At 36.5% G+C, this 12,255-nt stretch overlaps 1 long non-coding RNA gene across 1 annotated transcript in view; it reads left to right on the forward strand.

The window, feature by feature from the left end:
• Positions 1 to 12,255, forward strand: part of LOC118498508 — a 30,068-nt gene that overhangs the window by 4,593 nt on the left and 13,220 nt on the right. The window contains exon 2 of the long non-coding RNA XR_004900990.1: positions 8,209 to 8,214. This is a non-coding gene — a long non-coding RNA (uncharacterized LOC118498508). The remainder of the gene's footprint in view (positions 1 to 8,208; positions 8,215 to 12,255) is intronic.

Here is a 12,255-nt window from a genome sequence, read left to right on the forward strand (position 1 = left end):
AACTTGAACTAGAACAGGAACAGAATCACAGAAATGGAGATCACATGGAGAGTTTTCAGCAGGGAGGGGGAGGGAAGAGAATGGGGGGAAGGTACAGGGAATAAGAAGCATAAATGGTAGGTACAAAATAGACAGAGGGAGGTTAAGAATAGTATGGGAAATGTAGAAGCCAAAGAACTCATATGTATGACCCATGGACATGAACCAAGGGAGGGGAGGTAATGCTGGTGAGAGGAGGGGTGCAGGAGAGAGGGGGATAAAGGGGAGAAAAAATGGGACAACTGTAATAGCATAATCAATAAAATATATTAAAATAAAATTAGGAATTATATCCACAAAGATGAAGACTTTAAAAAAACCTGGGACTTAAGATTATAAAATTATGAAGTATTCTGTTCTCCAAGTCCTTGAAGACTAGGGTTAGATTAGATGAGCACTGTAGGTGGTATTTTCAGGACCAATCAAAAGGCAGTGAGATTCCCTTGAATAAGTATACTGAAGACTTCCATTACCTTCAGAGACATGAAAATACAAGGAGAGGAAGGATGGATCCTAGTGATTTTTTAATATATATGGTCCCAAACTAATATGGTGAATCCACATTTTATAGAGGATATAATAAGGCTCAGATAGAAGTTTATTAATGGGCCTAAGGCCACATGGCTAATAAATAGCAATACTAGAATTTATTTATTTTTTGGCTTTTGGCTTTCTATTTTTTTTCAATTACAGTTTTCATTAAATATTATTTTATATAAGTTTCAGGTGTACAGCATAATGGTTAGACAATCATACTGAAATAATTTAAAGATTTTAAAGATTTTATTTATTTTTAGAGGGAGGAGATGGGAGGAAGAAAGAGGAGATAAACATCAATGTGCAAGATAAACATCAATTGGTTGCCTCTTGTATGCCCTCAGTCTGGGATGTGGCCCTCAGTCCAGGCATATGCCCTGACTAGAATTGCACCAGTGACCTTTTGGTTTGCAGGACAACACCCAACCCACTGAGCTACACCAGTCAGGGAAGTTATTACAATTTTATTGGCTATATTCTCTATCTTGTACTTTACATCCCCATAACTATTTTGTAACTACCAATCTGTACTTTTTAATCTCTTTATCTTTTTCACCCAGTTCCCAGATCCCTCTCTTCTGGCAACCCTCAGTCTGTTCTCTGTATTTATAAGTGTGTTTCTGTGCAAAACTAGAATTAAATGCAAATCTGTGATACTCTCAATCCTGTGCTCATCTCTGTAGATGTAGTAGGTTCAGGATGACCTGTCAAGTCTTGTTATATAAAGTAATATAAAATTATTAAGAGAAAGCAAGGATATTAAAAGTTTCTTTAATATTTGAGACTGATAACCAAGGATAACTAGAGCACCCTAGCTTAGGGCTCAGGCAGAGAACTTGAAACTAGGTAGATAGTTTCAATAAAGCTGAGGTTGCAGTCATTCCAAGCTTCTTCATAGGCCAGTTAGCAATAGCTACTTTAAAGTTAGATGCACATTCATCGCCCAGTCAGCTAGTGTCAGAGTAACATGGGTGCAAATCACTGTGATCTTTGGGACACATGTGACCTATAAGAACACTGGTTAATTTGTTCATCTGGGATTTGTGATAGACATGTAAGAGTCATGTCCCGTACAGGTGACTGTATAGAAGAGACCTGTCTAGAACAGATTTTTCATTTACTAGCATTGGCCAGGCTGCTTCTAGATTCAAATAAGATACATGTCCATTAATATTTGGCTTAAATGGAATTCCCTTATTCAATAAATAACTTCATTGTATATTTTCCTTTTTGTTTTTCTCTTGCTTGTCCCCATGAAAATGCAAGCTTCGTAAGAGCAGGGATCTTTTTCTTGTTTCCTGTGGTAATGCTAGCTTCTAGAACAGGTGCTTTACATAGAGGAGGTCAGTAAATATTGATTCAGTGAACATAAAGACTATTTGCCTTCAATGATTCTTGCCAGTCTGTTTCCCTGGTCAGTTCTACTCCTATTCACCACACAAGTTATTTGTTCTTCTCTACTCCTTCACTCTTTTTGAACCTCCAATCTTTTCATATTTAGTGTTCTCAGTAAAGCATGCCAACTCCTACATTTCAGGAAAAAAAATAGAAGGCGTCAGATGGGAATTTCCTCATCCTCTCTTACTACGTCCACAAACTTGCATTTGGGGCATCACTCTGTTCTCTCCCTCTCTTTTCTCATGACATTCTCCCTGTATCTATCTGCCTGTTTTCACATGATATTTTCTTTTTTTGAGGATACCTATCATGTTGGATTAGGGGCTAATCCTTGCAGTATGACCTTATCTTAACTAATTATATCTGCAATGACAATGACAATTTCCAAATAAGGTCACATTCTGAAGTACTGAGAATTAGGACTACAAATATGGTATCATTTTAGGGGACACAAGTCAACCCATGTACACATATTGCCTTCTAACGATTGCCCTGTATCATTCTCCTTATCCCAATTGTATTAATTTATTTATGTATTTATTTATTTATTTGTTGTTCAGTTACAGTTGTCCTCATTCCCCCTCATTATTCTCCCCCTGCCTACCCACCCCACCTCCCACATTCAGCCTCCCACCCCGCCCCCGTTGGCCTTGTCCATGGGTCCTTTATATATGTTCCTTGATGACCTTTCCCATCTTTCCCCTATTAATCCCCTCCCCCTCCCCTCTGGTTACTGTCAGTTTGTTCTTTATTTCCATATCTCTGATTATATTTTGCTTGCTTGTTTGTTTTGTTGATTAGGTTCTAGGCCCCTTTCTTACTCCACATAATTTCTCAGACTCACCCATTTTGATGGCTTAAATTAGTAAAATGACTTTGAAATCTCTATCTTCAGTTCTTATGTCTTTCCTGAGTGCCACCCCCACCTTAAATTCCTCCCCAGCAGGTACCTCAAGGTGAAATTCTTTCCACAATACCTGATCTTCCTTATTTTTGGTGATTTAAATATTTCAACCCACTTGATTTTATTTTGATTTAAGGAATGGAGTAGGGATGTGTCTTTTCTTATATTTCAAATGATTAACCAGTTGACACAAACTCCTTTATTGAGTAATCCCTCTTTTCTTCACCCACTTGAAATGCCACTTTTATCTCAAACTCTTTCTATATTTTGTTAGGGCTATTTTTAGTCTGTCTATTCTCTTTCAGTGGTCTCTACACTTATTTCTTTTCTAATGAAATAGTTTTAATTATCGAAGCTACATAATATGTTTTAATAGACAATGATTCCATTCTTGAACATTTCACATATTTCTCCTGTATTCATTCAGTTCCTCATTGTCAGTAGAAACCTCTCATCCTATATGATTTCCATGAGTGCCACAGAGGAGTCACATTTTCCCCCTGCTTATTGTGATTATAGTACTTGGATGGACACTGGGTATCAATTCTAATGGGAATCTTGGGGGAAGGAGAGAAGAATGGTTTCTGCCAAAGCCTCAGTTCTTTCAGCCTAATCAATTAGAAATGCTCTGTTGCTGCTACTCTGGAAGGTATAGAAATTGGTAATTATCACTTTCCTAGCTCTGCAATCCAGCATGCTGCATCTCTGTCTCTCACCTTCAGGAGTTTCTAACAGCATCAGCAACTCAATTTTATCCTTTGTTCCTAATGCGGAGAGTACAAAGACTACTGTAATTTGACCCTGGAGCCTTAGGGAACGGTTTTGTGTATAAAGGGCCACTTTGGTATGTGTGTTCCTTTTAAAATGTCCTGTGTTGTTTACTTTCATGGCTGATAATTTGTTGCACTTTCTTATATATTTCTTATCTTTTTAAGGGAAATGAATGAAATTAAAAACTCAATATATTTTTATGTATATCTAGAGTGTAATACTTTTATCTTTCTATTAAAAAAAGCAAACAGATCTCTTTTGCTTAAGCCTTTGCATCCTCAAAGTCACCTTCTTTACTGGAGCCAGTGTGATTTGACTCCCTTGTTTTTATCTCCAGCTTAGGCTTTTGGGCTGAGTTTCTGACTCATATATACAACTACCTATGTGACATCTTCTTTAGGATATCTCAAATACAAAACCTAAATGAAACTTATAATCCCCCCTCTGAAACTACTCTTTTTTTCAGAATTTCTTCTCTTGGTAAATAAACACCTGCCTCCAGAAATGCATTAATGAGTCTCAGTCATTTCCTTGGCTATTGTTACAGCTTTCTAACTGACCTTCTTTCTTTCATTTCTGTTTCTCTCCAAACTATTTTAACCCAGCAGTCAAAAAAACCTTTGTAAAATACCAATCTTATCACATCAAATTCCTGCTTAAATCTCTTTAATGATCTTCCGTTGCTATTAGAATAAATATAAATCCTCTCAACATGTCTCACAAACCCTGAATAACCTGCTTACCTCTACATGCCCTTCCCATTTTCTTCTTTCCCCTTGTCCTGTCCACTGATAGGGATATTTTGTCTCCTAGATATATTCTGAACATATCTGTTCAGTGCCAACACCCCATTTCAAACCACCATTTTTTCTTTATCTTTTGTTCTTTTGGGGGGACTGATTGATTCTCCTAAATTACCCTTGTCTCCCTTCAATTCACCTCCACACCGTGGTCAGAATAATCTGTTAAACATGGATATGCTCATGGAATTGCTCTGCTTTCAACTCCTCTTTCACATGCAACACAATATGCCATCCATTTAGTATAGCACATGAGGCCCTCCATGATCTGGCTTTATGCCTATAATTTTCATCAATACCTCAATATTCATTTGCCTTGTATTACAGTTTTAACAGTAATTATAACAATTCCAAATATTACTAGCAGTTAACAGTTATTAACCATTTTCAAGGCACCAACTCTAAGAATAGCTCTAATTCTAAAAGCAATCTTTTTATTTAAGTATTATAGAACCACTGCTCTAAGTTTGCTTTAATTGGGATGCTGGATATTAGTTTGAAATAAAAAAATCTCTTTATCATATGAAGTAATTATTCTTCTGTATCAAGTTTACTAAGAGATTTATGAGGAATACAACATGGAATTCAATAAATATGCTTTGATATCCATTAAGATGGTCATATAGATATTTTTTCATTGCTCTATTGATATGGGATGTATTATCATTGTAGATTGTTAATATTAAAGGAATTTGAGGAATTAATCCTACATGGTGTCATGATATTTTAATCTTTTAATATACTGCTATACTAGATTGATTAGTATTTTATTTAATATTTTTAGTTCTGTATTTATAACTGAGATAGGTTAGTACCTTTTGTATATGTGTGTGCTTGCATGTGTATATTTATGTGCTGTCATTTTCTGAGTTGTGATGCTATCATAAAAAGGTTGGTAAAGTTAATCAATATTTTTATAATTGCTTGTTGTATATATGTCTCTCCCAGTAGATTATAAGCTTCACAAGAGTAGGAACCATGTCTAGGGATAATCCTAGCACAATATATGGCACATTATAATCAATATATAAATATTTGATGAATGTTTGAATGAATCCTCATGTTATAGTTGGGAAGCTGAGGCTCAGAGTGTTTAAGCAACTTGGCCTGGTTTATACAGTTAGCAAATAGTAGTGTTGGTCCTATGAATGCATAAGTAAAATCTAATGGCTCAGACTTGGGTAGAAAGGTATTGGGCATGAATTGAAAAGTTGACAGTTTGTGGTGAGAATTTCAAAAATGGACACTATCTTCCCATGTCTTGGCTCAGACTTATGGGCTCCATTCAGATTACAGAGTGTGTGCAACTTCTGCTTTATCATGCCACCTCTCAAACTACTTGCAGTTCCTCATATATGCAGCATGATTGCATAATATATTGTCCAAACTGGAATAACTTTGAGAATGAAAGGGGCTGCTATTACTAATTATGCCTGGATAACAGAAATAAATTGAGACTATCTTGGGTACCAGGATGTATTTTTCCTTCTTTGTCTAGCTCACTCTTATGAATATTTCAAATGCTTCCTAGCTCTGGGAAGCCTTGTTAGGCTCTTCCTCACTCTCCTCCACCCCTAACTCAAATTGAGTATTTTACCTTTGTGTGTTCTCAGCACTTTGTGATTATTCCATTCAAGGATTTATCATACTCTCCTGTAAGTATGTATGAAGGAGGACCCCCAAAAACCTGGAATTGTCTTCTGGAGGGTGAGTCCCTTGTAGTACAGGCTTCCCCTGCTAGTATTCCAGCAATCTGTCTGTATCAATGTACCAGCTGGTGTTGTTGTGAGAGGCTATGCTTGGCTTTAGTGAATTTATTTTGAAGACTCAATGTGTTTGCCCATTTCATGGTGGGTGATTTATGAGCTCACCTGCCCACACCACTCTGAGTGTTCAGCAATTTTTGACAAAAAAATGGCATGGCCCCTGTGCTCCACCCTATTCACCTGATCTCACCCTGAGTGACTTTCTTTTTTTTTTTTTCCTGGTTGAAAAAAGTCATCAAAGGGAAATGTTTTGCCGATGTGGAAGAGGTGAAACAAAAAACAGCAGAAGCACTAAAAGGCATCAAAATCAATGAATTAAGAAACTGTTTTGAGCAGTGGAAAAAATGTCTCAGTAGGTGTATTGCATGAAATGGAGAGTACTTTAAAGGTGATGGAAGTTCAAACATGTAAGAATAAATACACAATTTTTTAAATAAATAAATGGTGGGTCTTTTGGGTCCCCCCTTATATATTTAGTGGCCCATCTTCCTGATAGACAATGAGCTGCCTGAGGACAGGGACCATGTCTTTATTTTTCCCTGATGCTTGGCAGTGCTTGACACATTGTAAGCACTCATTATTTGTAGAATATGTGAATGTATAAATAAATGAGTGAACAGCAAAATAAGGTCGTTCTCCCTATACCATAGAACTGCTATCTTTTGTGAAGGGAATAGGGCATGAAAATATTTTCTAGCTTTCCACTTGACATGCATGACTGAGATCTCTCCACTGTCAACACTTTAGGAAACACTAGGGCAGGAACAGATGGTCTCACTGTGCTATGAGGTATACTAAAGGAGGGGTAAATGATACAACTTCCCCTGGTATACCACACTGCCTGGAATGCTGCCATCATGCCATCACAGCCATCCCTTCAGAGTAAATACTGTCTCCAGATGGACATTCCTAAAATGTATATGTATTATCTAATAGGAGAAGCCCTCTAAATGATTAGATTTTTCTAGGACTAGGATATAATATGTGAAATGGATGAGTTTGGATGGCAGTGAGGGAGACCTGGTAGATGGAATTTTCCTTGTCTGTAGTTATTTATCCATGTGATTAATGTTTATCTCCCTTACCATACTGTGTGCTTCATGAACACCAAGATATATCTCCTTTGGGTTACTCAATACCAAGTATAGTGCCTGACTTATAATAGTGTTCAATGATATTTGTTGACTACCTTATTCTGTGCTTATATACCACTTTGTATATATGTATAAGCCTTATATCATTGAACCTCATTTGTTTATTTGCATGTTGTCAGACCCTGCTTTTATGCACCAGAACTGAGGTTTATTAAACCTGTAGGTTCACCCTACCCAGCCCAGACTCAAAACTGACTACTGAAGGATGTGTATTAACAAATGGAGCCCTAAACTATTTTACTTCCACAAGCCTGGTTTTGTGTGTGTGTGTGTGTGTGTGTGTGTGTGTGTGTGTGTAGGCTATGCCTCAGGTCCTCTGGGTACTTAAGAAGCCATAGTCTTCCTGCCAACCCTTTCTGTTCTGAACTTTAGATGACCCTGATTGGTTCTTGTCAATTCCCCTCCTCCAACTTCATGGGATTGGATTATGCTTCTTGCATGCTTAGATTCTGGCTGTGGCTCTCTATCACGAGATTGTATTATAATTCTCAGTTTACATTGTGGACTTCTCACTTTCAGATACCTTGTTTTGTTCATTGCTCTACTTCTGATGTCCAGGATTTGACTTGGCACAGAGTATGTGTTTAATACATTCCACTGAATGAATGAATGACAGAGCCCTTTCCAGGGAAGTGCTCTTTGCTATTTGGAGGGAAGCAATCTTGGACAGTAATAGCTACCATTTAGTGTTTGAACAATCTGTACTAAACCTTGTGCTAAACATTTAAATAACTTTTTTCTAAGTGGTGTAATGATGTTGTAAAGCAGGTGGAAGTATCTTCATTTTACATATTATACTGAGGCTCAAAGAGGTAAGCAACATGACTAAGGTCATATAGTAAATGGTGGAACAAACCCATATTGTTGATTCCAGAGCCTCCATATTTTCCATGTTATCATATGAAACTGTACTTGCACAGATGGAAATGGGGTGGCAATTTGGGGGTACAGGTGGGTTAAAGAGGTGGTATGTGTACTAAAGATAGACTCCATTGTCTGACATATTTGCCAAGTATCAGCTCTGTTGCCCTTTAAATCTGAAGTTGTGCTATAACCAGAAGAATCAGGCTGTTCATCTCTGAGAAGTCTGTGTCTCAATAAGCACTGACAGCAGAGAAGACACTAAGGTGGGCAGGCATCAATTGTCTGTTCTGGGAAGTGGCTCTGTGTTGTTCACTACTGCTCTGTGCAGGTTGGTGAGGGTCCTGGGAATTAGTGCTTACACAGGATTTTAAGCTGAGGGAAATAGTGTAATTAATTTTGTATTATCAGTTTGGTTTCCCAAGAGAATGCCTCAGAAGAATTCATATATAAATTTTGTTCTTTCTTTTTTTCTCTCTCTTCTCTTCCCTCTTCTGCTTCCCCCCCTCAGCAATAAATATGCTGGCAACCTTTTGGGGTAATTTATTCTATTTGGTGGAATGGAAAGTGGGCCAAAATGTAAAGGTAGTTGTGCTAGTATTCTTAAAAAAATGACGAAGCTCAAAGGAAATGCTGAATTATGAGGAGATTAACTCACATACCTGGCTTGTGCCAGCTTTGGCTAATTTGACGTGGTGAACATTACAGGTTAGCTTGAATTTTTACATTTAGACTTAAGTTTTCTTTTATATATAATGCTGAGCATATAGTACACAGGTGGCAAACACAAGGCCTGCAGGCTGAATCCAGCCCTCCATCTCGTTTTATCCAGCCTGGCACCTTGTTTCTTCCTGGTGGCAGCACCAAGCTCTCACTTAACTGTTAAGGGTAGTTGCATTTATACAATCCTAAAATGACATTTGGCCTTTTGAAGGCAACTGCAAGGCTGATGTGGCCCCTGTTGAAAATGAATCTGACACCCCTAAATTAGTAGGTAGTTAGGATGTAAAGTTCATCTTGAAGAAGAAGGAGGCCAAGCTGCGGTTCTGAAAGTATAAATTCCAAGAATAAAGGGTCTTTGTTTATGTAAAGCTAAAACAACTGGATAAAACCTAAAAGCAACCCAAATAACTGTTGTGTATGGGTTTGTTTGGGAATAGTTGAGGTGAGGTGAAGGAATTAGACAGTGTAAAGAAGATAATTTGGTTGATTTTTTTCCTCATTGATTGATTATCCAGTTGATGTAGTAACAGGTCTTCTACACACAAGTGCATTGACTATTTTGACTGAATCATGCAGTTAATAAGCAATCATAGGGTAGATAAAATAACATCTAGATAAATAAAGTTAGATTTATAGATGGGCCACATTCTATAAATTGATCAATTCCTGAGAAGTAAATGTTGACGTAAACTTCCTCTTTCTTCTTTAACTTGGGTTGTCATTTTAGATATGTTTTACCTTCAGCTGACAATGACATATAAGATCTTAGCTTTAAGCTCTTATCTTGCCCACTTCCCTGTCAATTACAGTGACTTCTGTAAGGAGAACTTAAATCCACAAAATATTGTCAGGAGAGGGTAACTATTTGCATTCTAAAATTGACATGATTTCTACCCACAGTTTGCCTGAAGTATATGAACTGGGATTGGACTTAAAAAATTTCCACTGATACATGTATACAATATGTAAAACATATTTATAAACAAATCTATTAAGTGAAGGAAGCTATGAGTAATATATGTCATCCATAAATGTATTGAGTTCTGGTATTGGAAGAACACTTTGGTGAAAGCTTTTTGAAATGGAATTATTACCTATTATTTATTGGCATTGGTCCCTTGGAGTATTGTTCCATTGAGTTTTCATAAAGTGATGATTGCCTGTGTACCAGGTTCTCTCAAACTTGGCACTTTAATATTCTGAGCTAGATATTTCCTTGTCGTAGAGGTCTATTTTGTTTGTTGTAGGATATTCAGCATTTTCTGTGGACTCTATCCCCTGAAGGCTAGTAGCATCTCCTGCTTGTTTTGGTGACAACCAAAATATTCCCAGATATTGTTAATGTCCCCAGAGAGGCAAAATTGCCCCTGGTTGAAAACTACTGCACTATACAAATTGTGAGTATTAAATATGTGTGTGTGTGTATACATACACACACATAATAATAATAATACCAATACTAACATATAATATTTATTTGTATACAGAAATAAGAATTTTGCTCATATAACTCATTTATTCCTTACAATTCTGTAAAATAGGTTCATTATCCCAATTTAGTGATAGGGAAATGGAGGCACTGAGTAGTTAAGTAATTTTTTCAATGTAGATGTAATGCCAGGGTTTGAATTAAGGCTGGCTGACATTAGAATTTATCCTGTGAAACACTGCTATATTATCTGTAAATGGAATGGCCAGAAAGCAGATTTTTTAGGAGAAACAATATTTGTATTTTTTCTTATTTATCCACATTGATCATCCAAAGGGATGTCATGCATAGCCACTATGGGCATACCACAGTGGAGGACTTCTGATAAAGGATAAAGAATTACAGTTAAATTTTTAATCAACTTTTTCATACCAAACATTTATAGGCCTACATTTATAGATCAGTTTTGATTGAGTCAATGAAAATGCTGCTATTTGACAGATTGAATGTGGCATATGTGCAGGCAGGGTCCATCTATCCTGACATTGGAGTTAAACACTGATGGTGTATACTATTTCAGTAGTTTCATGAAAAATAATGCAATTTTAGCTGAGCTTGGTAGACTCACACTGCCCAGAACTTGATCATCAGCCTGAAGTGTGTGGATAGCTCCAAAATTCCAGTGTATTCTTAGTAGTTAGTTATGTAAAATTGTCATATATGAACTTTGGGTAGTTTGAAGATCAAGGAGACACTAAAAACATAAATCAGGACTCTTCTTAGATGAATGAGAGTTGACATTGAACGTCTATAATTTGGTTTCTTGGTTTTGACATTGAGTCTTACTATGCTTTTAGAAATAGGCAGTAACAGACCCTTGATTCATAGGCTACAGGAGTACATATGACTGGAAAGCTTGTATTGGTAGTGACAGTTCTATATTTTAATTCATTACATTCCTTCTTTCTTTTATTTATCATCTATTAAGAATCATTCTAGCATAGTAATGAAAACTACTGACTCTCAAATCAAATTCTGCCTGTGATACTTTTGCCTATATGATCCTGGGTAAATTACTTAATTTCAAAGCCTCAGTTTCCGATTTGTAAAATTGATATGTAAATACTGTTCATGAGAACATAATTGCTTTGAGGATTAAATCAAATAATGTGCATAAAGTTTTTAGTACATGCTCAATGGGTATTAGCTATTACTAATATTGTGTACTTATTATGTCACTGTGTGTGTCTACTAGGGGAGAGAAAATAATGACATAACTATAATACAAGGCAGAAGGTACTACAGCAGGTCCTAGAATAATGTTATTTTGTTCCATGTTGTTTCATTATAATGTTGATGAGATGCCATAGGAATTTCACTCATTTATATAGTCTATGGTAAAATTGGTTTGTTATACATAATTTAGCTTTAAGTTATAGAAGTTATCAACAATGTTAAGTGAGGGCTTATTGTATAATGTCATGAAAGGAGGAAAGACAAAATCCTCTTTCATTTCAGAATAGTATGGGAGTCATTCTGGATGAAGAAGCACAAGGAAGGAATCATGGAGTAAGTAGCAACTAAATTGAGTCTTGAAAGAAGGATAGAATGAAGGTGCCTCATCCTTTTCTTCATCATTCTAGCAATAAGCTAAGAGGAAATCCACAATGGTAGCAAATTCCTGCCCACTGGAGGACCACTCCCCATTCATTTTCCAAGGAGAACATAGAATGGAAATCTTATTTTGCCTTAATACTAGAGGCACTAAGTTCAAGGTCATGTAGTCAGCCTTAAATTAGACACAGGTCCCTGAACCCTCCAAGTAATAAAACATGTACATTTTTTATTAGGTATCTGCTCTAATCTATATCAT

This window comes from Phyllostomus discolor, chromosome X (assembly GCF_004126475.2).
Source record: "Phyllostomus discolor isolate MPI-MPIP mPhyDis1 chromosome X, mPhyDis1.pri.v3, whole genome shotgun sequence".
In the NCBI taxonomy this organism is placed as follows: Eukaryota; Metazoa; Chordata; class Mammalia; order Chiroptera; family Phyllostomidae; genus Phyllostomus; species Phyllostomus discolor.